The sequence below is a fragment of the Syngnathus scovelli genome, chromosome 19 (genome assembly GCF_024217435.2).
Source record: "Syngnathus scovelli strain Florida chromosome 19, RoL_Ssco_1.2, whole genome shotgun sequence".
NCBI lineage: Eukaryota > Metazoa > Chordata > Actinopteri > Syngnathiformes > Syngnathidae > Syngnathus > Syngnathus scovelli.
In genome coordinates this window covers 4,812,712-4,838,790 of record NC_090865.1, presented here as the reverse complement: position 1 = coordinate 4,838,790, position 26,079 = coordinate 4,812,712, and the positions used below count along the sequence as shown (strand labels likewise).

The 26,079-nt window shown below is 40.0% G+C and overlaps 1 protein-coding gene and 1 long non-coding RNA gene across 23 annotated transcripts in view; one reads left to right on the top strand and one right to left on the bottom strand.

Moving 5' to 3' along the window:
• Positions 1-26,079, bottom strand: part of LOC125987325 (uncharacterized) — a 120,552-nt gene that overhangs the window by 82,667 nt on the left and 11,806 nt on the right. The window lies entirely within an intron of this gene.
• The window catches only part of adgrb2 (adhesion G protein-coupled receptor B2), a 78,297-nt gene continuing 57,525 nt past the window's right edge, over positions 5,308-26,079 (top strand). For 11 of the 20 annotated variants that reach the window (XM_049751363.2, XM_049751367.2, XM_049751364.2 and 8 more), the window contains exon 1: positions 5,309-6,055. The gene's annotated coding sequence lies outside the window, so the exon portion shown is untranslated. Of the gene's footprint in view, positions 6,056-26,079 lie in introns of all 20 variants that reach the window. The other 9 variants (XR_007487924.2, XR_007487925.2, XR_007487923.2 and 6 more) reach the window with 2 other exon arrangements.

Here is a 26,079-nt window from a genome sequence, read left to right as displayed (position 1 = left end):
AAGGCCGGAACATTCCATCCTTGCCAAACACGGGTATTCAAATACATTACTTTGGATTAATGGACCACCTCGAGAGAGAATGGTGGTGTTCGCATAACATTACTCCAGTCAGTCACCGAGGATGCTTCATTGAGATTCCACTCATCCTCTCTCTCTTCCCCCCTCCCACCTTCTTTCCTCAGTCGGGGTGAAGCGCCTTTCCTTGCAGCGTTACATAAGTGCCCTGGAGTGAAGCATAAATGCAGAGAGTAACTCGTGTATACTTTTCACATGTAATCCTTTGGAATCAGTCATTATGCTCTTAAAGAAGGATTAAATGACAAGGCGAGTTGATAAGACTGTTCATGAAGGACTTCAGTCATTTCCAGACAGCACTTAGTGTTAATTTAAAAGACTGAACTGGGATGGGAGATTCAAAGGAACACGTGGAAAATATGGCTGACGGATGCCAATAGTCGGAAAGTTATGATTTGGAGTCGATGGGGTCAGAAGTGGAAGCGAGGTGATGTGATAAGTGGGCCGTTTGATTCATTTGCATCCAATGTCAAATGCATCGCTCTCACTCACGGCCAAATGTGTTTTCAAATTTATGCCGATGTAGCACATTAACGCAGTTGTGGAATGAATAGCCGTTGCTGTCATGTGACATTATGACATGCGGGGGCTTATTGCTGCAAGACCCCCCCACACACACACACACACACTCGTCCCGTTGGCTGGTCCATTAAACATGTAGACAAGAGACAGAAAAGTCGCGGGCAGTCGAGTGTCGCTTATTCAAACGATCAATCATACATTAGCCTCGTAGCAGAGCCACCTGAGCAAGCTAGCAAATAGAAGGTGAGAAGAAAACAGTGGCGGGTGTGAAAATCATAATAAAATATGAGCATAACGAGCCAACTCTGTTTGTTATATCTAGGCCAAGTGAGAAAATATTTTTTGGAAGCATTGAATCAAAAGAATTGAGATGAGTAAACGTTATGTTTTGATTTTTAGAGACTCATTAAAAAAAAGTATACTACCAAGACAAAAGTACCATTGAAGGTCATTAATATGCAACTCAAGAATTGAACATCAAGAAAAAAAAAAGCCGTCTGTGCTTTTTAATCCAAAAGGAAAAGTAAGTATGTAGCCTCCCCTGCTTTATCTGATTAAAAGTGCTTTTTCAAAGCAGCAGAAAAGAGATTGTAAATATTTCATCTTCACTGCAGTCGAGCACAACATGAAGCCATGTTTAGACTTGCTTGCTTTCTTTTCCTTGTCCATGAGAGCTTCTGAGAGTTTGACTTCTGTTCCAAAAGAGCCTCATAGATTTCATCTAACAACAACCAATTTGATCACTGTGAATATTTCATTTGTTTCAGCGAAGAGCAAATTTTATTTATTTTTTCTTCCTCGGTGTCATGATTCTTTGGAGCGTGACTATTAAAAGACGCCAAGTGTGTAAATTATGAACAGAGGCTAAAATGGGAGTCGTGCACGCATGCTGCAGTTGTTTAACTTCACGCAGCCGAGTTGTACCTCGTAATTCCCACAGCATGCCATTTTTTTATGTTATTTTTTTTATTGCAGGCAAGTGACGGGCACAGGGGTTGTGTCATCGCATTTGTGCAACAAAACACTTTTGAAAAAAAAAATGAAAACACATCAGTGGTGATTTTTGCCACATATCTGTCTCGTTTTGTGTACTCGTATGCGGTCACAAAGCGACTGGGGAATAACAGCGCTGGCCTTTGCCTTTTACTGTTTGCAGTGCTTATTGGAGCATGGCGTCTATGCTATGACGCAGATCCCAAAGCAAAGATTCCATTTAGTTAAGAGCCTATACAAGACCTGTCTTGGGGCTAAAAGACAAAGCGGCAAAAAAAAAAAAAAAAAATGGACAGTAGTGGGAGAGTCATCAAGGGGCTTAAAATGGACGACGGCGGTAGGTAATTGGTTGTGTGTGAGTGATGGATGGCTTTTAGAACAAGCAGGTAAAACTCAACCAGACGACTCTTAAAAACTTTATCTTGGGCCGTGTACACATTAAATAAATTCTGCCGTGCTTTATTTATTTAATTTAATTTAATTTAATTTAATTTAATTTAATTTAATTTAATTTAATTTAATTTAATTTAATTTAATTTAATTTAATTTGTTTTAATTTTTTACATGCGCCAAACTACTGCCCGAGTGTTGCTTCATTTATTAGCTAAGAGTTCCGCCCTTTTTTTTTTTTTTTTTTTTTGTAAAGTGGCGCTATGCTAAGCAATCTCATTTGGATTGGATTGTTGTATTCTCAAAATGATGGAACTATAGCAACATTTCTTCTGCCCTTCTAAAGGGTGATGGGTGTTTTCTGCTGGCATGAAATTGCTAACTCATCTCCTTGAGGGCAAGATCAAACGTCATCACAACTGTCAAGGTGGATTTAATTCATCGTCTCCCTCGGCCCACCTTGCGGTGATGGAGTGCAACAAGGTTTCTCAAGTCAACTGGCGATAAAGTTCAATTAGGGTCTCGAACCCGAAATTTTTAGTTGATTTTTTTATAACGCTGATTTTTTTTTGTGTAAAAGGGATTATTTGTGTTTAAGCGTTAATTGTTGTGTTCATCTGCAGCAGCGATTTGATCAATGAGCCTCTGTAACAAGTTATCGATCGTGCCTTCAGGGAATTCCAAAATTATTTTCCTTTTGTACCTTTCGATATTCACTAAATTGAATGATAGCTTAACCAGATCCCGTTGTTATCTGTGACTATAGCCCAATAAATAAAGTCACGGTCCACGCTGTTGAAATGAACTCGCCCGGCCAAAGTCAAATGATCGTTTTCTTTGCGTGAACTCGTGTGGCCCCTAACGAGCAGTGATGGATGGTGCTACACACTCCGGTCTACACTTGGTTTCAGATGATCTTGAATGTGTGGAGGGGATGGAATGAGCAAATGGAGAGAGGAAGATATATGAGAGGTGAGTCGGGGCGGGTGATAGGTGGTCACAAAGACGGGGTAAGTTCAAAGGGATAGATGGACAGACAACTTGTCTCGCAAGTAAAAGTTAAAGTAGGTTTCAAAACATTTCCCGTTAGATTCCCTTCCTAGCACAGAGTAAAAACAAAAGTACAAAGTAGCAGCGTTGCTTGCATGTGAGCGTAAAGGGCAACAGCGTGGCGGACGAAGAGAGAAGGTGGCAGTAAGAGAGAGCACAATAGAATGGATTGGGGAGCCGGAAGGGAGTTTTGTACCCACGAGCACCATCATAATTGTCACATTTGATCAGGGAGGAACTATAGTTAGCTTCATGGACCACTGCTTTTTACAAAACTCCCACCCTAGCCAGGATCCGCTAGACTGCACATTAGGCTCGCACAAATAGGCTTATACACCCATAAATTATACTTGGCACTCATGTACACAACTACACACAGCCACAGCCATATGTAAGTTCCATTTAGCTTAAAACTAGTGAAGTTGAAGTTAGCGGCTTAAGTCTGCCTTGGTGGACTCCGAACAAATCCAACATGTTTATTGTGGAAGAACATTCGGAACACTCTTCTGATTAGCATCTTCACATTGTGAAAACACTTTGGGCGTTCTTCCTATAGAAGGAAGCCCTCAGGCTACAGCAGATGTCGGCTAATCAGGTCAAGGGGCTCCTCTGACTTGTGCTGATGCATGCTACTTGGACGTGTGCTGTACGCGCGTCTCGGCGCATGGACAATAAGAACGGCCGACCTAGCTGCTTTCTGAAGCATGCAGGTCAGCAGTGCCCCTGCATCATATTTCTAAAGATATTGTCTAGCTGTACGAGAGATGGTTTATTAAGCAACCTACCGAGCACAATGCAGGGGATTTGAAAAACTGCGTAAAAAAATCCCAATTGCAATAGTCCCTATCAGAATTAAAGTCCACAACAACTGTCCATGGTGCTGAAATAGCAAAAACACTTTTCATATGATCACTATTACACATTCTTATCCTCAAATTATGGAAACATCAAAAATCTTAATAGCCATAGCCCCTAACAGAATTAAAGTTCACGAGAACTGTCCATGGTGCTGAAACAGCAAAAACACTTTCTATATGACCACTATTACACATTCTTATTCTCAAATTATGCAAACATCTAAAATCCTAATTGCCATAGTCCCTAACAGAAAATAAATTCACAAGAACTGTCCATGGTGCTGAAATAGCAAAAACACTTTTAATATGACTACAATTCCACATTCTTATTTTTAAATCCAGAGTTCATAGTTCATCTATCGCCAGAGTCCCTAATAGAATGAAACTTCGCGAGAGCTGTCCGTGGTTCTGAAATAACGCTTTTATATACAAGTTCTTATTTTTATATTGTACCATACAAAGTGAATCCAATAAAAATTCTACTTCGCATCAAGTTTGAGCTGGATACACATTCATTAATCATAATGATCTCAAGTGTATTTTAATTAGATGACTTTCCCAAATGAGTGAATCTGACAAGTGCGACCTTTCTGCTGGTGTGCACTTGACCTCGTTCTTCAAGTGTTTCTTCAAAGTACAGACACACACAGACACAGTTCAGAGCAGTGAGACTTTTAACACCCATGACAATGTGATTATTATTTCTCTGTCAAAGAGGCTGTTGAGGTTAATGAAAAATGTCACTTTCTGGTGACGCGCTTCTTCCGAGGCGCTGTTATTCTGACGGGTTGATGTATGAGGATGCGAGCGTGTCAGCTTTGAAGGATGTTTGTTTCTATGGTTGATATTGGGCATGAAGGAGGAAATGTGTTAGCATTATGCATAGGGTGATTTTCCATTAGAGATCTAACACGCTGAACCATATTCGAGTGTTCAACTTCTTTGTTTACAGAAACAGATTGAAAATAGCTAGACAGATTTTTATTGTCTAGTATTATCACAGGATGCCAGCTTTTTATTTCGCCGGGTTTTGCTCACTCCCACAACGGCGCACACGCTCTTTTCAAACTACGTCTTCCATTTTCTGGCAGCGCATTTACTTGTTCCGCCACTATTCAACACCAGCCCAGATCATTAAAGATGCATATTTTAATGCTGATTAACTAGCAATCCCTGCATTGGACAGTGCAGGTGTACCTAATTAAGTGTCCAGTTAATTCACGCTACTATTCTTCGAAGTGGAAAGACACAAGTAATTCTGTATTTTTGGAAAGTGCGCGTGCAGACGTCACAGTCATGAAGCAAACGGGGAAGAGCTGGAGTGGGGGTGGCATACGAATGGGGTGTGGGAGGAAGGGGGGGGGGGATTCCGTGAGCGCGCTTGACGACTCTCCCGGTGGAAGGCGACGGGAGCGCGCACCCTTCCTCCGCTCGACAAGCGACTGCAGAGGAGGCAGATGCCGACTGAGAGCCACTGCCTGTGGATACTCTCCCCGAATAGCACAGCAGACGTTATCGTCCCCCTCACCCTCCCCCATGACTTCACGGATGAAGCCAAGAGGACCCGTGAGGTGGGGGTAGTTTGAATATTTTGGGCTATTTTTTTTGCGTCAAATCAAGAGCTCCCTTGGACTTGGAATACCGGGCATCGGTCGAAAGAAAAAAAAAGAAAAAAGCTCCCCACTCCGCTGCCTCTGCTGCTGCAGCTTGTCTCTTTGCTTTGGAATATACATGCGCCAAACCATGGAGAATATATGACATGGATTTATGTTTTTTATTTTCTAAAAACCAACGCAAGCAAGGTGGCCCCTTTCTCCCTTTTTGTTTTTCTTTCCTTTCCCCTTTTCTGTTGATCTTTTCTGTGCTTTCCTTTCGACTCATGCTTACTTTATGATTTTACGCCCCTATAGTCACCCTTGTTTTTTTGGTTTTGCTTTAATTTCCTTATTAATATATATATATTTTTAAATTTACTCATGGGATTCTCACCAAGAACATTTGTGTGGAGAAGATTCCGGAGCTGCATCCTGATTAAATGAATGAATGAGTGATCGTCTATCTCGCTGCCTGCACCTGAGACGTGCCATGGATGAGAAACTTAATTTGGATCCACGGAAACGTTCGGGGATTACTCGTTACATCAAATAACTACTTCTGACAACGATCAGGTAAACCGTAGTTGTACTCGCCATAAAAAAAATCAAAAAAATAAAGCATGCTGCTTTTGAGCGAATCTATTGATTTTATCCTTGACGTCTTTGCCTGATGATGACGACCATTATGGTGCATTTTGTAAAGACACAGTGAGCAGAGTTGATCCACTGAATGCCGCAGCCACACTGTGACAAACAGCTACACTCATCGGCCACTTTATTAGGCACACCTGCACAGTCTAATGAGATCAAAACAAAGATTACGCTCAGATTTGATGCAAACCGTCAACGAGGAGGCCGTTTGGCATCATTTCGAATTCTAGTTTGGAGATGCGTGGAACTGCACAGGGACGTTTTGTGATACTTACAATTCCTTTTTTAGTCACATTAGAAAGCAACATATTAAAAAAACCTCCCACTGTGATGCAGTGCAGTTGAACATCACCGCATCCGTAATAAATACTAATCAATAGCTATGTGCTAGTGTTAAAAAAGAAAAAAAATGTGGATTTTGCTCAGTTTGAAATCTCCAGCATTAAACTGTGCAGGTGTGCCTAATAAAGTGTCCATTGATAAACCCTGGTTGCTTTATCACCACCAACTTTGAGCGGTACCCGCATTGGAAGACACACACACACACACACACACACACACACACGAGTCACGTCCCAAAACATGTTTTTTCCTGTCAATATGACGGAGAAAAAAAAAGTGGATCATCAACACAGCTTGAGACCACCAATATCTTCCTCGGCTAGAATGTTCAACTACTATTTCCACGTGTGGATCGATAAGGTCACAGGTGGGTTAAACCACGCCGCGGGAAGGCCCCTTAGGAGATAAGTGATCACTTCATGTGCACATACTCCATCTTAAGGCATCTGCTGTTAGTGGCAGGTGTCATGCCGCAATGTTGCTGTTGCGACATTGTTTCAGTAAACGAAAATAAATCACTGAAGTTCTAAAGCGTTTGGTCCCAGAATTCTTTTTTTTTTTTTTAAATACTGAGCTCTCCTGGTAAGCAGGTGGCAAACAGGATGGAACCATGTCTAAGCCTCCGTGGATGATCTCCACTTCTCCAACTCTATCATTTGATGTAAAGCTGATCCAAATTGGCAACTTTTTTTGTCATTTACAGTCCACACATCAACAAGTACTATTGGATTCTGAGTTGCAGGCTGTCATGTGCATCCCAACCAACAGGTGGTGCTGTTAGCGCTAAATGAACCAATCAGAAAGTCAGGGCTGAAAAAAAGGCAGAGTCACCACACTTGGATTTTCACTTTTAGGTTTCTTCTCTGTTTTTAAATCTGTGTTGGAATTGTGTGGGAGTGGGCAGGGGGATAAAAAAAAAAATCCTCGACCCCCCCAACTGGGAGCACTGAAAACTTCGGCTTCTTTTATTACAGATGCAGAGACTGATCTCATTTGTTTTTATTTCTTTGGGCTTCTGTTGAGAACTAATGGAGCCGGCAGGGCCGTGTCCCCTTTTAGCGGTGATGAGCAACGCGGGGATGATGGCTGATGAGTTGGATGTGGGAGAGGGCTGATTTGTAACCCTGCTGAGTAGAGGACAAATAGCAGTCGGGGACAACGACTTGGTGAAGCACTTGGGTGAATTTGAACCCGCAATTTGCCCATCTGTGAAGTGACGTGATTGGTGTTTGATGAAAGTGTCCTCAGGCACCATTTTTTTGGTGACAATTTAATCATCACATGTCAGCTATGGGGACAGAATGATTGACATGACTTGTGAAAATGCAACATTTAGTAACTCTGCTGTTGTTGGATGCTTTTAGAAGGAATTTTATGAATTCAAAGATGTCATTTCTTTGGACCCAGACTAAAATTATACAGAAAGCATTTAAATATCATTAGCAGTGCCAAAGGGAAAAAAAAAAATCAGCCTGTGTTGTTAAATGTGATCGTTATTTTCAGAGTGGGAGCGAAACGTTCCATAACTCGAATCAGTAATTCAACGTGCAAGGTTAAACAGGATAAAGTGACAGCTTGCTATCATTGAATGATAACGCCGAGGCTTGGGACCCAAATGGCGCTGTGACGCCTATCAGACCAAGATGTATGAAAAGCATCCAACTCGTCGACACTTTTATAAGGCCTGGAAATGCGATACTAATAGCGTCTTCAATATCCGCCCACATGTCACGCACTAATGCAAGCAGCCGAATACAAACCGTGCTCGCCGCCTGCTTCACATCTTATTTTTCATGCAAGCAACTCAGTGCAGTGAGCAAGCAAAGACGGCTGCGTACACTTTCTAATGAGCTTCTCAATGAGCCACTTGTGACGCTAAAGCTCGGCTTGTGGAATCATTTGGAAATTACCGGACATCTGTGGCAATTTGGTGTTTTTTTAAAAAAAACAACAACTCTATGTTGATTTCAGCAGGCCAGCAGGTTGTTCAGTTCTCAATTATTTTGACCTCTGGTTACTCTCCTGACCGCCTGTTAGCTAAGCAACCGTGAAATATGCATCACCCAAAACATGGTTAGTCACGTTGTCGGTAAACGGCACTATTAAAGTTAACCGTGCGGTTGATGGGGAAATGAAGCTTCAAGATGATTCATGAACCTGTTGTTGTGTTTACTGAGCCCTCTAGATGGCACTCTATTCACCGAAGAGCTGAAAGCACACCAATTTAAAACCCTGGCTTCAAACCAACATTGCCATCTAGAGGAGCTAAATAATACAGCAATTGGTTCATGAAGCAATTTTGAAGCTTCATTTGCTTATCACTAGCATTTCTTGTTTTGTTTACTTGTGATTTTGTGGAGATTAAAAAAATGGATAGTCAAGCGATCCTGACCTCTCCTAGGGGAGAAAAAAAAATCATATTTTGTTTTCTGTTAACGAAGAAAACGTAAATCAGGAAATGGTTGAAGCTAACGTATACAATTACAGATCGTAAAATCTTGTAGTGTGTCATGTTAAAGTTTCTTTTGGCTCTTTTGACAGTTAGCTATTGCTTCCAATCAAACACGCATCGTGTTTGCAACCTTGGAGAAGGTGTCTTCTTTATCCTCGGCGCTCACCTACTTTGTATGCTTGCCATGCTCCATTTGGAGTCACAGATGCCTCTGTCACTGGGGCGGCACTCATTTGGCGTGGCCTCGGGTGCCTGTGTCAATATTTGCGCGGGGAGCGCTATTTGGGCTCGCGCTTGTCTCTAAGCATGACTGGGCTCGGGTGAGGCTAAGGCTAGAAAACGTCACAGAAAAACAAAAAAAACGGTATGTGGAACCGCTGTCTGTAATTAATGAGGGCCTTTTGGCAACAACCACAAAAAAAAAAAAAAAGATAGCTTTCATTGAAAGTCGTCGGGCAGAGTTGGCCGGAAGGGCAAAGACACGAGTAAATGAATTGTCAAGAATCACATCGGTAATTTACTTGTTTAATTAATCAAACGCAAAGGGGGAATAACAAAAAACTGTTTTATTTTATTTAACGCTTTAAGCCAAGTAAGGGAATTTTCCAAGACAGTGACTCTGCAATTTGTCTGTGTGCTCAGTAATTGTTTGGTCAAATCGCTGCATGTCCCAAGCCAAAAATATTTGCCTTACAAGCTATATTTTTCAGAGAAGCCCTAAGGGATTGGGAAAAATAAGAGGTGACAGAATCTATTGATCCAAAAAGTTTGAAACTGAGTTTATAGAGTAGTATAATTCGCGAGGGCAGGTTCTGTTTCTTGGGGAGTTGTCATCATTATTTTATTTTCTTCTCTGCCACTGCATTGTGACTCTTATCTAATTTGTAATTTGAACATCACTCAAGTGATTTAAAAGCTGATAATTCCATGCCGATGCAACAGGTGGTGCTATAATCCTCAATTGTCTGTTTTTAAATAGAAGCGCAAAGTCGTATCTGACAAGAGGCGTGTAAATGATAAATCTAGTAAGCTCATTTATCTTACTTGAAGGCATAATATTAAATAAATCATACTAGGAGATAATGCAGCACAAACTGGGAAAAAAAATCATCTAAAATGTTATTTGAATAGACTTTTTTTTCCCTTATCATAGACACCCAACCACACAAGCCCAAACATTTTTTTTTTCATTATTTTCTTTTTAACTCCATTCAATATAATCCCAATGGTCCAAAACATAGGGGTTGGCTGTTCCAATTATTCTGAATTGAAAATGAAGCCAATATCTTATCCCAACCCTTGTAACACCATCTGGCCCTTGAGGACAATTCCAAAGTCATCTGCTTCGTTCCCTCACATGCACATGACATATGACGTCTTTATTCTACTTTAGTCAACATCCAAGCGGGAAATAAATCGGAATCAAAAGCTCCCACGACTCTCGCAACATTTGCCACATGGAATTTACGGGTCATGCCTCCATGAATGAAATTCAAGATAAAATTCCAGACGAGATGTTTTATGCATCGAGACAGCGAGCGGTTTGTAGGAACCGGTACATGAGATTGCATAAGGGATTTTTTTTTTTTTGCTGTCTGCTCAAAGCTTTTCTCTGCGTGTACTTATAGTGAGAAGGCGGAATTATAGAATATTATCCTGCTGAGTGGCCTCACAGCATAACAGGTGGGGACTGTATGGCATTGTGGGGTTGCCATGGAGACCGTTTGCATGGTACAAACTATCAAGATGCAATCGGTGGATACATTTCTCAGCTTGGAAACTTATTCTGAGGTCTTAAATTGTATGGCGGTTTAGGTGACACGGTGGCGTCATTTCCCGAAAGCGAGAAGGTTAATGGGTTGTGGGTGGCGGCAAAAAGAGAGAAAGGTTAATTGGTGATGCTCACCCGTAGGTGTGAACGAAAGCCGTCTGTCTCCATGTTGGTCCCGCCATTGATTTTACGTCCATCTTACGTGTACCCCATTTTTCTCTCCCTAACGTCAGTCGAGATGGATCTGGTTGCTCCTTGATAAGCAATTCAGATAACAATTTAGTCTAAAAAAAACTCAAATTCCAACATGGAGATTTTTATACCTTGGGGTGTGACGGTATTCGGACTCCCATTGCGGTTCGGCAATCTTAAAAATGACAATTTCCTCTCAGCACGACATCAGCACCTCGCTCCCCCAAAACCAATTTAGGCGCTGATCCCAAATCTGGCACGCTTGGTAGGGACCCCGAAGAGAAGTGCACATGGCGGAATAGCAGCCGTGCACCTTCGAGGAATACACCACGTCTGAGTGTAATTAGATAGTGTCAATCTCTTGCTCACAAACTGTCGAAGAAGTGAGCGAGCGGAGATTTTTTCTTGAATGAATGTGAAAAATTCTTCTTAATTCATAAAATCAAATCTTGGGATGCATGGAGATTTTATGTCAATGGTGGCGTCGAGGTTTCCAAATATTTTCGTGACACTTCTAACTCCCGCTTGCTTCTTTATGACAGTTTTTAACTCCTTCTGGGATCTGTGAGGAACTAGATTGATCTGTCTTGTCGCATTCGTGAACAAACAACCCCCTGCCGGTTTTGTCTGTCTCGTTGGCAAGGGTCCCATATGAGTTACCGCAGTTTGAAGTGTGCAAAATAAAAAAAACGTTGTTTGTTATTTTTATTTTTTTTGCAGAGGCTTTTGTTGATAACATCACGGCATCCGATTCATTAGAATTTGGAGTGAAGCAGCATGAATGTGTTTGCGGGATGTCAGATGCTTTTGTTTCTTTCGGCTCGCTGCCTCCTCGTTTTGGCCGCGCTTGCGTTAATTTCGGAGAAATATGACGCAGAGCAACAACATATTATTAGTAAAGCGAACGCCATTCCAAACAACAAAACATGTGCAGTCAACCGGGCCAACTAGCACCATCACAAACATCCCCCGAATTTTATTGGCTCTGTCACTTCCATCCCTTTCAGGTTTTATTTTAAACTCAACGCCTGCATTTTTTTTTTTTTGCATTTAGCAGATCCGCTGCCATGGCGACTGGCTGTCTTTTGAAAAATGTGTCGAAGTCATTCATGAGCCAACTGGAGCCAACTTTTTTGGTTAATTACCAGAAGCTAGTATGCGATGGTTGTTCGGATTTAACAAGACTTTGATGCCGCCGACTGTCTGCCCTCTTTGCTCTGAACTGCCACCCTCACCTCCGCCTATTTCCGTTTTTCGGCTTTGAAGACGTCAAGCTGCCTTCATTCACATTGACGGTCTGTTTTTCCTTTCTCTAACACACCTAATGAATCATGAAACGTCAGTTACGGTTATGATCAGAATCGGATTGATGGAGCTTTTTTTTCTACCTCCTGTTGTCAGGAAATTTCACACATTTGTGGATCCCTCCAGGCATGCTTGTGCATCCAATTAATCTGGGAAATTGGACCCATTAAATTAAAAAATGCCTTTATATGTACGTCAAGATTAAGAAACATATGGTTGATAGTATCCATTGAGAGTATCGAGGTACCGGTATCGGTACTCGCGATGGTAGCAGTAGTGATGTGTCAAGAAAAAAAAAAAAAGCTATTTGGTAGGATTTTGCAGGTAAATTAAGCTTTGTAATTAAAAAAAAAAAAAGTTGCTAACAAAAATGGGAGAGAAACACGCAAGTGGCCTTGCATTACCAAAACTGTTGACACACTAAATAAAATCAAAAATTTTCCCCGCAATAATTATCCTTAATCAGACTGTCACTGCATATTTTTCAGAATAAGTTGACTTTAGTAGCTATGCATAAATCAGCCCCCCGCCCTAGCTTTTTTTTTCTTTTTTTTTTCCTACTTAGCATTCCTGCCAGCAAAATTCAAGTTCAGTTGAGGCCAGCAGGTAATAAATTATAGCTGTAATATCTTTCCTGGCTGACATCCAGATCTCATCTCTATACACTTTTTAAAAATGTGTGCGTGTGTTTAGTTATATTCCTAACAGGTTGACTTTGCGTGTGTGTGCGTATTTGCTTTTTAACCGCAATGATCTGTCATCAACGTCGTCTTGTTCCGTCATTAACTTGAACAATCCGATACAAAACGCACCGTCATGTTCTTGTCATTTTGCCGCCAGGTGATTATTACTCTTTCCAAATTGTAACCTCATCAATCTCGCCATATTAGGATGAATTTCATCAGGTTGTCGCCATGTTTTGAAATGACAGATAATGTGCTAAATGTGTCGCTCGCCCCCGTCTTCCCTCATTAAGTCACCCAGCGACATTTGACGGTATCGGAAGCCCGGAGGAAATTTTCAACCTGGTGGAAGCTTCGTTTTTTTTATAATTGACTTTGATCCTTTATGGTTGCCATAAAGTCTGGCGTGCTACTAGCAAATCATCTTGGCAAGTAGGTGGATTCTTTACGGTATAAAATACGTGCTGGGCTTGCCGCTCTTCTTTTTCGGCAGCTGTCGGAAATACGTGAGCTTAATTGCAAGTCAAAGGTCATCCCGACAGTAGGCGCTTGGAATTGACGCGATATTCAAAGTCTCGTGTGAAGTCAGAGTAGATTGAAAATCATTATGCATGACTACTTTAGACGTTTTCTCAAGTGGGAACATATCAATTTGAGTGAAGAAAGAAAGTTAGACCAACTGTCAAGGTCTTAAAGTGGGAAGCAAGTAGCTCCTCCCATTGCCTGTATAAAATTATGCCATTATTACAGATTAACGTTTTTATGAGTCGGGCTGGAATTAGCATTAGTGACGGTTTTAGTGCCAAATTCCCGTTTCAGCTCTGTCACTCCCCGCCTCCGGAATATGAGACGACTTAATATCACAGCGAGCCACCCCGACACGGTGCCAGATGAGCGGATCACCGTGGTGGCATTAGTACATTGGGTCACGTTTGGCCTTTCTCGCTATTCAGAGAAGGCTAAAGCTTCTTTTCGTCATGTCGAGCTCTCATTCCATTATCACAATTGGCCCCTTGATTAATACGTTAGTATGCGCAGGATACATTCGTACAGAAAAAAAAAAAAATCTACCCAGAGGTGTTTCGTTGAATCGAGCTGGTTGATTAATTTGGAAGCTTATCAGCTAAACCACAAGTGTCCAACTCAAGATCTAAGTGGAGAGGGGGATTGGGAGGCACCAAATAGATTAAATTCATATAATAATATATAAATAAATAAATATTCTAAAAATGAAATAAATAAAAATAATAAATAAATAGATAGAATTAATAAAAGAGATAACATTAATAAAATAAATTAAAAAAACAAATAAATTAATAAATGAAAGTAAATAAATAAAATATGTCTGGTTCAAGTTTTTTAATACGTTTTTTTTAAATTTCTTTCACTTTTAAAATCAAATAAATAAAAATAATAGATAAAATTAATGAAATAAATAACTAATAAAATAAATTAAAAAAACAAATAAATTAATAAATGAAAATAAATAAAATATGTCTGGTTCAAGTTTTTTAATATATATTTTTTTTAAATTTCCTTCATTTTTTTTTTATAAACACTAAGTGCAATTACATTTATATGTAATGATAAGATGAGGTCTCAACCCGTCTCTCTTTAGGAAAACACTAAAGTTCTCCATAGCGATTCAATGTTGGGTCTCCCCCAGCGGGACGAGATCCCATTTGTGTGCTCCATCTTCAGCGAAACGAGCAGCACCGGAGATGAAGTTGGAAAGCTCCCATTATTTACCATGCGGAACTCTCCATGTCGAGCCATTAGGCGCCATACTTGAGCAATATCTCACCCCGGTTCTATCAGGGGATTTTTATATGATCTAATTACTTTTGTTCATCACTAGAGAGCTAAATGCCAGCAAATCTCACTGTACGTCCCGCGCCGCCTTCAATCACAGTCGGACAAAGATGATATACGGCCTTCTTTGCCGCATGTAAGATGAGCCTTTAATAGTCCAATGATGAGCACGAGCTTATCGCTAGCAATGTACAACAATTTAACCGTCTATTAAAAATACAAATGGAGGGCTAGTGCGGGATTAATGCGCAAAGCGGCTCCTGTAATCTTCACACTACAGAGCTGCTTTTGCGAGAGAAAAAAAAAATGTTTTTCAAGAAACTCAAAGCCTAAAACCAACATGAATAACTTGTTTGATCACTGGCACTTAACACGGAATCACAAAGAATTAACAAGAAAATTGCCAGCCCTTCAAAAGGTTTTCGGGCTTGTCAGAAGCTAATTTTGTTCTGCTATTGCAACAGTTTTTTGCGGCACTGCCTTAGGAGGAAACAGAGCTTCATCTTGTTTGGTTATGCCACAATGTTGGGTTACTAAATGCTATTTTGACTTCAATATTTTTAAGTTGGTCCATGTCGTTGAACCGCTTGTCCTGACTAAACAAACCAGCAGACTGGATGGTGGGATGAGCCAGATGAGAGGGTGTATATTTGATTAGCCTCTGAAGTGAGGGATGTGCCTTTAATCCCTCCTCTGACTAATCCCCCTCTCCACTTGGAGAACGCTCAGTGCCCACGGCTACAAAGTCTTGTAAGTCTTTAATGTGGAGCCATTGCATACACTTTGGGCCCTTCATTTTATGTATTCATTCATTGTCCTCTTTACATCTGTCCATTATTTGGATCCCGCTGTGTCAATTTTTTTTTCTTCATATGCTATATATTTGCATCCCGCTGCGTCTCTGCATTGTTTTTCTAAATATGCAATACTCAATCTCACAAAAGCAGGTGGAAATGATAAGACTTAAACATGAGTCATAAAGTAAAAGTAAATGTAAGCAAAGCTATGCATAACGGTCAACAAAATCACTGCTACCGTAAATTTCGGACTATAAGCCGCGGCTTTTTTCGTAAATTTTGAACCCGGAATCACGGGTTTTAGCTGGTGCGGCTTATAGTCTGGTGCGGCTTATAGTCCGAAAATTACGGTACTTGGGTCAATTTGACCCAACCTTGTGCATTGATGTGGGTAGAACAGAAAGGCCAACCCAACTCATTTATTTATCTATTTATCAATTTATTCATTTATTCATTTATTTATATTTAAATGTCATTTATTTACATTTAAATTTTATTTATTTAAATGTTGGGTAAAATGAATCGCATTTGAAGTTGTTTAGACAAATCAACCTGTTTTTTATTTTTTTTATTTTGTGGATTTTTCCATAATTCGAAACAAAACGTTGGGTCGGATACTTTTAGACCTAATTTGGGTCATCTTGTTTCACATTATTACGTTATTACGAGATAAGCTGCACTGTGCTGTTGACTTTTACTAAATCGTTGCTATGGTGAAAAAACCAAACTGCAAAATTACGTGGCACCAACCATCCATTTGTAATACCCGTCAAAGCACACAATGTACAATTATTCCACCAGAAAATTATTTCATGCGTCTGCCTGTATATTTTTTCCAGTCGATTCTTGCAGGAACAAATGATTCAAAGATATAAATTGGATCTTGAAGAGTAGCGCAATATGCAAAAATGAAACCCTGAGAAAAGAAGGGAAGAAAATGAGAGTGCACTATAATGGGAGTTCCTAGTCTGGTTTGCTTTCCTTTTAAAAAGGAAATTAAAGTAGAGAACATGACACATCATTATTGTCCATTTGGCATAATTACGTACATCATATCCATCCACAAAATGCAAACTCATTAATTTTCGCAATCACCATCCATTAGTGATTTTTTTTTTTTTGCTGATCAGGTAAAGCAGTGAGTAAGATATTTTTTTCCTTTCATATCAAAGTAACTGAGATATTAATGTAACATTGGCAAGACGTGTCCATTTGTGGAACGGCGCCAAAGTAGGCATATGCAAGAAAGTACAATATGTGCTCACACCATCATATAGCATGTCAGCCGCTCTTGCACTTTTACTCCCACTCGCTCTTGCAAATCTAATTAGACGTATTAGCCCGCTGCATTAAAATGTACATTTGAACATTTATGGATTTTTTTTCTCTTGCTCATTAATCGACAATGAGCGAGATGAAGTGCTTGTTTGGTTGCCAATAAGCTTGAGGTGGTATGTATTTGATTTTTTTTTCTTTTTATCTATTCTTTGACCCTTTGGAATATCTCGAAATAGAAATAGAAAATGACTTTACCAGTCATCTCGGTAATCACTTGAAAACAGCACAGATCAATAATCGTGAGAGTCATTGATCGTTTGGATAATTGCACTATTACTGTTTCTCCATAATTAACTTGCCTTTTGAAAAGGCAAATGAAACAATCTCCGATCTGAGAGAAGATGTCAGTCTTCTATTTTAAGTTCTCCAAGGAGTTCCTTATGTCATCCTTCAAGATCCTCTTTCCTGCCATCATGGACGATCACTCAAGGGACAACGGCGGAGATGAACATCATAAGATGGGACACATATGGACCATCCTACTCAAAATGTTACTACCTGGGTTGAGATGGTGTCCTGTAACAAGATCATCTCTCTGGTCCAGAGAAATTGATTTGAGACATCTTGAACCCTGCAGGGAATCCCCAAGTGGGTAAATCCAGTCATGGTCCAGTCATCTGCAAGGCTGCACAATGATGCAGTGGCCCGGTTTGCGAGTGGGCCACCAATGCCATCCTCAGTTGCCACCCAGCCTCCACAGCACCATTTTGAATGACAAGGTCAGCAACCTCCCCCCCAGAGTTCGCTGCTCCCATGGTGCTCCTTCTTCACTCCATCTGTTCCCACCAACCACTGTCATAGTCTTAGACAGCATCATTAGATGCATTCGTTATCCTGGTGCCATCACTGTTACTCCAGTCCAAAGGTTGTTGACATCCTGTCTGGCAGCAACGGCTTCCGCTAGAATAATCTCAACACCCATCTCCAGGGCGATTGCAATAATCAGACTCCAGACGTTTTGTTTTTTTTCGCCGCAAATGATTCAGTGCCATTGTATATTAACTCCTGTCCATCTCAAAGATGAAAAGTTCACCTTATTCGATTTTTGTTTGACGGAAATGGACAAGGAATACGTTTTTTTGGAGAATGCATTTCGAGTTCTCCAACAGGCAAGCTGAGGTTGGAGCAGCCTTGACCTCTATTTGGGAAAAGCAAGGTTGTGCTGAGCCTTCCCCAACCTGACTTGTAATTCATGTCAGCCATGACCTGAAACTCCACTTCAATCCTTTTTTTTTTTTATTGTACTACAATAAATCGAATTTTATTGAATGAGACAAACAAATAATGCTTTTATGTGTTTGTGTGCATGATATACACCACATGAACCATAATCCCTACGTGAGATTTTTATTGACTTGGAGGAAAAGCTTGTGTATGATCTTGAGCGCAAATTTCCCGTCGCGCATTTTTTTGCTGCATTAACATCGCTATTAATCTCGCAGCTCGAGGCGAACATTACTGTGGTAAATTTCCTGTATGATGCACTTCCATGTGCCTGCGTGCATTTACGCTTCCATATTTGCACATATATGTGTGTGCGGTCGGTAAAGTGAGATTTCATACCTCATGGGTAGCTTTCGTATTTTTAATACACTTGCATACTTCATCGTTTTAAATACAAAAATATCCCCGGGGCATGCGGACATTTGTGAGGAAAGCGAATGAATTGCTGGAGTGAAAGATGATAGCAACGAAATATAATCGCCCTTGAGGGTACAATGTTGTCCACCTAGGGACGTCAAGGTCTTATTATTCAGTGGAAAAGCAGGATGCTGGCCAGAAAAGACATTTTTACATAGATGGTGATTGCCGCAATCTGCAGGGTAATAAATTGAGAAGTAATGATGTCAATAGACAATCGCATAGCCAAGGCTTGATGGAAATCGGGAGAGCATTGGCGCATAATCACACGGTCCAGCTTTAATGTTGCCCTTGGAAGAATACTCTCAAGGATGGTCCCCCTAATGCCCCCATTTTGATTTTTATTGCCGGATGGTGAGAGGAGACACGTTCATTTACATTGGAGTATAAAATTATTATGATTCGGTACAAAAGCAGGATACAGGATACTTATAAAAGATTATTTTCCTTTTAAGTCGGTTTGTATTGACGTAAAAATGACAATTATTGTCTCAGATTTGTCAGCGACCCGAAATGGTTCAAGAATCTCCTGTCAAAAAATGACAGTATATTACATAATTCCCTTCGCTCAGTGTCTAATAAGGCGTTTCCTTCTTGCTTCACGAGATGCGAATTGAGGAAAAGAAAGACAAAGAGGGGAGAACTTGACAGTTTTTTTTTTTGGTTTCACTGACACGTCTCACCAGAAAGGGCCAAAGGAAGGAATTAAGATGAAAAGATGAAGCTCTATGGAGGATTGTAAAGTGAGATTCTCGACTACTGCGCTAAACAAACACATTTTTACAAAAGCAAATCATTTGGAAGATTATAATAACTTGATCATGCTGCCAAATTTCATTTAGCAGGAATTGATTTTGCCCGGCCGGTTGTACCGTATTTTCCGGACTATAAGTCGCTCCGGAGTATAAGTCGCACCAGCCATAAAATGCCCCAAAAAGTGAAAAAGCCATATATAAGTCGCTCCGGAGTATAAGTCGCATTTTGGGGGGCAATTTATAGGACAAAATCCCACACCAAAAACAGTCATGAAATAGCAACAACAGGCTAAACAATAGCAACAACAGGCTAAATGATAGGTATGCTAATGTGACAAATACAAACAAAGAGCTGAGAACGGGCCTGACGTAACATATAGAGTGATTAAGCACAACTATTACATGAATAACATGTTTATAAAACCATCGGTGTCACTCCAATTCATTAAATAGCAACAACAGGCTAAACAGTAGGCATGCTAACGTGACAAACACAAACAAAGAGCTGAGGTCGGGCCAAATAATAATAAATAATAATAATAAATATAAGAGGAGCAAAAATAGAGCAAGTGTACATGCAGCAGACAGTGGACTTGGATATGGTGCTTTAAAGTGTTAATTGCTTTATTTGATGTTTTCTCTATTTTTTATGTTTTGAATATGTTCAAGATAAAGATATAAAAGCATGTGAAGTGATCAACTATACTAAAAATAACATGGGAAGTGGTCAACTATACTTGTAAGTGATGTCTTAATGATCAAGTAAAAATTTGTGAAAAAAAAACATATATAAGTCGCTCCTGAGTATAAGTCGCCCCCCCACCCAAACTATGAAAAAAAGTGCGACTTATAGTCCGGAAATTACGGTAATATATTCTTTATCTGCTGCGAAGACAGAAATGCAATTCCCTGTTTGGTCTTCTTTCTTCCTTCTATATCTTCATCCTTTGTATTTTTTTTGTTTGAGGAGGCCTCGCTTATCTCACCTGCTACTCTGTGAATGTGTTTGCATTCAAGACTAAGTGACACCCGGGTCCAGCAAACGCTTTATATTGGTTTAGATGGATTGCACTTTCCGCCAACATTTACACGAGGGGGAAGGAGGCACGGCACGGCGGCCGAGGTAAAATGAGGAGAAAGTAGGACGAGAGTACGTTCGCTCAAACTATAGAGGATGAAATTAGCCTAGCCGTGTCTGCGGTCACCGCTATCTGCTCCAGCGAGGGACCCGGGATGATAATAAATCTTTGAATGGGATTGAATATGCATGCGTACGAAGCGGCCCCGGCGGGAACGCGGCTTTGTCGGAGCAGGTGGGTGCTCCTGTAGGAACAAAAAGGGACTGTGGATGGAATAAAATGAATCAGGCAAAAAAAAAAAAAACATTCGCTCCCATTGACGGCTATAAGAGTCAAAAATGTATCGGCAGTGGGGACGATTTTTATTCAAGAGTAAAAACTCAAAATGTGGAAAGATTTTGTAAAACATCTCCAAATTAGGAACCAACTGAATCTGCTCCCAAGTGATTCTTGTTTTTGCTTTTTCAATGCATTGTACTGCTTTTTTTCTCATGTCTCCCTTACCTCCTAATTTATTTGATCTGAGCGCTGTGTGCAAAATGCTAACTTGGAAGACGAGGGAAAAAAGAAGGCCTCCGAGCCAGAGACATCAATAGCTTCCTTTTAATTCCGAGAACTTTCTCCTCCACACTTTCTTCTCTCTGCCTCAGTCTTTTTTTATTCCCGCCACTTCCGCTAATAAAGCCAAATTGGCATGAAAGCTTGTGACCTCCCCCCCCTCCCCCTCAAAGGCGTTTTCTTCTTCGGGACTTTACCCGTGAAAGAAACAACGTTTTAAACAAAGCTGTTTATTTCAAATATGTTTATCTAACATCAAGCTTTCACGGATTTTACGTTTAACGATTTCTTTTGATGCCGCTCTCGGCTCTAATAGTGACGCTTTTGTATTTGCTTCCCTCGCAGTTTTCTTCAATCTCAAAGGTGTACCGAAATATTTTTTTTTTTTTAACTCACTGTATTAACCTTTCATGTGGTTGCTACTCTGACTGCTTTTGTGTGTGCTCCGACAGACCTTCACAGTTTCTTGAACTTCAACGACACACCTTTTACTCGCCGTCCTATATTCGTTTTTATTCTTTAACCATGTGTGTACGCAGCGAGCTTCAAGCGCTTCTTGAGTTATTCATAAAAAAAAAAAAAAAAGCCTTGGATTCATCTTTTATTTCCATTTCTTTTGTTCTTACTGGTTGGTTCTTTTATCCTGCTCTGACCATCTTTTTACACATCAAAAGAGTGACCAAAGGTTAAAAAGTAGTTCCAGGATTGGCTGGCGCCACCTGTGGCAACGTTGATTAATGCAGCTCCCTTCTTCTTGGACCGCCTCTGGTGTTTGTGTTTGAATTCCATCTCTTTATGTGTGAGTCTGTCACATCCCTGTGGGAGTATTTACACATTTTGTTTGAGCCACCAATGATTATTTTTGTCTTTGTAGCTCTTTTGTACGCCGAGGAACTGAGGAACTATTATAATTGGCAATTAAATTAAGCCAGCAAGCTTTCCACACAACCTCCGGTGAGTTTGCACTGGCTCTCCCAAAATAATCTTCACTGGATACTTAGAAAATACCAGATATGTGATAATTATTGAATCTCTTAAGTTTAAATTCACTCAGACTTTTTTCCAAATGACTTTGACTACATTGGTATGTGCAACATTGGCCCGAGCCCATTACGAGGAACCCATTGGGTGCGAGGTTTGTTTAGCTCTGCGCCAACGGGAGTGAATGTTGTTTGAAGGCCCGCCATTTCAATCAGGATTGTTGTTCCTACCTTGTCGTCTGCAGGGAACCCGTTCCGTCTTTTTCACCACATCTGTAATTGGATTAGATTTTACGTTCATGACTTTTTCCCCCCTCACGGTTGCTTGGACGTCAAGTAAAAACCGCGACGGCGTTCCGGAAGATTTACGGAAAGCCTGTAGGGTGATTAGCGGTTTGGGAAAAGTGGGTAAAGTCAATTAGTATCGTTAAGGATTTGTCGATTCTGATTAGAGGAATATTAATCTTGGGGATTAATTTTTTTTATGGACAAGAAATTTCATTGGAGACAACTGATTTTTTTTGTTTTTCAGGGTCAGGCCAATTAATATAATTATTATTAAACAGGAAAATTGCCGATTAGCATGGTGCTAATGTGGACGTGTGGGTTGAGGCCATACTCTTCCCTTGGTAACTAAATCACAAACAAATTTTTATAAATTATTCTATACACACACAGTCATCAACGTAGATTATTTCATATCGGAAAAATCCTCTGGCACAATTTACACTTCAATCCGTGCATCACTTTGATAATATATCCTTCTAAATTATTCAGTCTCCATCTTAATATCCTCTTCCTGCAAAAAAAAAAAAAAAACGCTATTTGGATTTCCGCTTAGCCTTCGACAATTTTGACACTTGGCAATCTTGTCACGCATACTCATCTGCTTCAAAGACACTAGCAAGCTGATATTCGCTGTTAGCTGGGATTACGACGTACGATATATATTGTATATAAGCGTCATTAACTGGCTGGAGATGGCTTTGCGCTGCATCTATTTTTAATGGCGCACTTGTGCTGATCAGAGCCTGCAGCGTTTTAAGCAAGCACAATCGGTCAAACGACTAATAAAAAAGCTCATTTTTTGAATGTGCGGCTTTTTAGGCTTGATTGAAGCATTCAAATAACAGACTCGGAATGTTCTTACTTGCAATAAAAATACATGAGATACATTCCAAGACAGGTCGGGATAAAGATGAGAAGTCTGAAGGGAAACATGATGGAGATTTTTTTTTCCAACCTCAAGGCTGCTGTCAAATTGTGTGAGAAAAGGTGAAGTCAAAAAAAAAAGTGGAAACTTTCCAGACTTTATAGTTACCTACTTGTGACATTGCAAATTGATCTACGTACGGCAACCATTAAAAAACGACCTTTCTCCAAGCGAGCACGCTTTACAGTACTCTCACTCTCCAATGACGCTGGAATGATAACTGCTGCCTGACACCCATCATACATACACACGCCCGGTGAAATCATGTCAAGGTCTCTGCAGTTTTTGCTGACATGATAAATCCTAACAGGTTGGAGTTACATACGCACTGGATCTGTTTATTGATTCAATATGTGACCCTCATATAACTAGCGGCCGCTAATTAGCCCTGTAGGGGAAACTCAAATTGGACACATTGAAGTTCCCAACATCACAACCAAAACCGGATTCTGATATCCTTCGATAGCACGCATCCTGGCTGTTTCCCTCCCATACATATTAAACAAGACGAGAAGATACCTGCAGCGTCAGCTTCCCTCGCTTTCCTCTAAAATAAAGGAAATCCAGATAATGAAATAAATATCCTTGCCTGGCAACACCACAAAGAAAAAAAAAAGTGTTTCACTGCAGCTGGAGAGGCAGAGATGGTCCAGAAAGTAAAACAATTGCGAGATAGACGCAGTTTGATTGCTTCCCAGCTGGACAGATAAAAAAAAATCATATCCTGCTGTTTGGTTATTTTGGATCAGTGAGCAAACATTAACTTGTTAGCTCCTGATTGGCGGAAACATAAACTAGTTATTCCACCACTTTAGCTGGTGCTGCGCCAGAAAATAAAAACCGTCAAGGCCGCACAAATGATGATTCGCATTGATTTCCGTTGACCGAGCTGGGCTTCCGCTCATGGATTTATTATTCATGCATTCATGTAATACGTCCAGGTTGTGTCCATTTCATTTGCATGCATGCCCCCCCACGCCCCCTCAACCTCATTAAAACACTGACCACACTCTGCAAGGCCGATCTCGACCCACCTGAGACATAACTCACGATTTAATCCATACGGCAAGGAGAAAACACGTTTGATGGATGTCTTTTCCTCCTGTTCACGCTGTATACATACGAGTGCAGTGACAAATGTACGAAGAAGCTGTCAAACTGTCAGGGAAGCTCACAAAACCCCCGCCTTCCGATTTTTCTGCCTTACTTGCAGTTCGCAGTGACATAAAGCTCTACAATTGGCTTTACGTTGTTTTTATTACTGCTCATCATCATTACTGCCACTTCAATGGCAACTTCTTTCAGATTCCTTTTTACGTGTTCTAAGTAGTATTCCTGACACGCCTAATTTAGAATCTGGAACGAGTTTAGCTCACTGTTTGATCAAGGGCTTCTTTGTTCTTAAAGCTGAGATGCAAGATATAATTGCCTCTTTACTACACCTGAAATAAAACTTTTTATTTGGGTCATTTATTCCCTCGCTTTTGATTTTTTTTTTAAATTTCTGGATGCTGGTGCATTTTATGCAAATGTGATGTGTCCTGACAACAATTAGCAGTTATTTTCTGGAAGGTGGGCATATTGAGTAAATAAATATATAAATATACATGAATAAATATTATAGATCTAACATATAATTAATTCTGTTATTAATATATATTTTAAAAATAAATATATATAATTTAAATAAAATTATACATCTAATATATAAATAATTACATATTAAAAATATATATTTTTATATATATATATATATATATATATATATATATAATTTAAATAAAATTATACATCTAATATATAAATAATTACATATTAAAAAAATATATTTAAAAAAAAATATATATATATATATAAATATAATATAAATAAAACATATAGATCCAATATATAAATGTCATATTTTCAAAATATATATTTTAAAAATAGTCAACTACAAAATAACAATCCCAGCAGTGCCACATGTTACGATTTAGATTCATGCTAATGTTTACAAGCTTGCGCACGCCACTGTTTACACATGCATGAAATTATCGCGATGGGCTGTCCAGATTCGTTTTTAGTCCAGCGGGATCTGACTGCGTGCACATGTGTGTCACACTGAATCCCGTTCAAACACTCAACAGATGGTGACCTTTTTCTATTTTGCCCCCTAACAAGAAAAAGTTAAGGGTGTGAAGATGCCTGCGTGAGTTTGGTGGCGTTCGCAAGGCCAAGCTCGACATGTTTGCAAAATTGTGTTCTGCTAAAACACTTTATCATCAAATCTACACGGAAAGGGCACCACACCGCCAGTTTAATAATCATTTCATCTCTTTTAAATCCAAAACGTGACTCCATCATGTTAAAATATGCTGAACTTGTGTCCTCCTCTTGATTTTGTGCTTGCACTGGTTTTCACAGCAAAGACAAACATCAGATGAGTCATATTGTCACTTGAGTGTATTAAAGAATGAAGACAAGCCTAAAAGGAGATGGAGATGAGAGCGAGACGGCAAGAGGGAGATTCTTTATTTCGCCCTCCTCGGAGATAACATTAATGTCAAGGTGGAAGAAGGGGGAAGAAGACATCCAAGCTAATGAATATTTATTGTGCCCACAGTAAAGTGCTGTTTTAGAGTGAAGTGGGACAGAATGGAGCTGAAGACAGCACTTTAGGGCCCTGTTCTTGCATGTATGAATATTCATTGTTCATTGTCCCAAAAACAATTTGCTTAACGCTTTTGACTTCTTTTCATCTGGAAAATCTTTTTTTTTTTTAACCTATGCATGGTTTGGCTTCTAACTTCTGATTGCTATTTGTTTGACATTGGAGAATAATGGCGAACCTGAAAAAAAAAAAAAATACTGCCTTTAACTTGCCATTTGTGTTTGTTGCGCAAGAGTCTTAAGATATACAAGCCCTGTGGGGTCATCTCTTGACATGTTAAAATGAACAGTTACTCGTTACCCGAGCCCAGTGGACTTTGTGTTCCGTGGTGCAATGCTTTTACACATTTGCATAAATCCAGTTAAGTAGCATACTGTT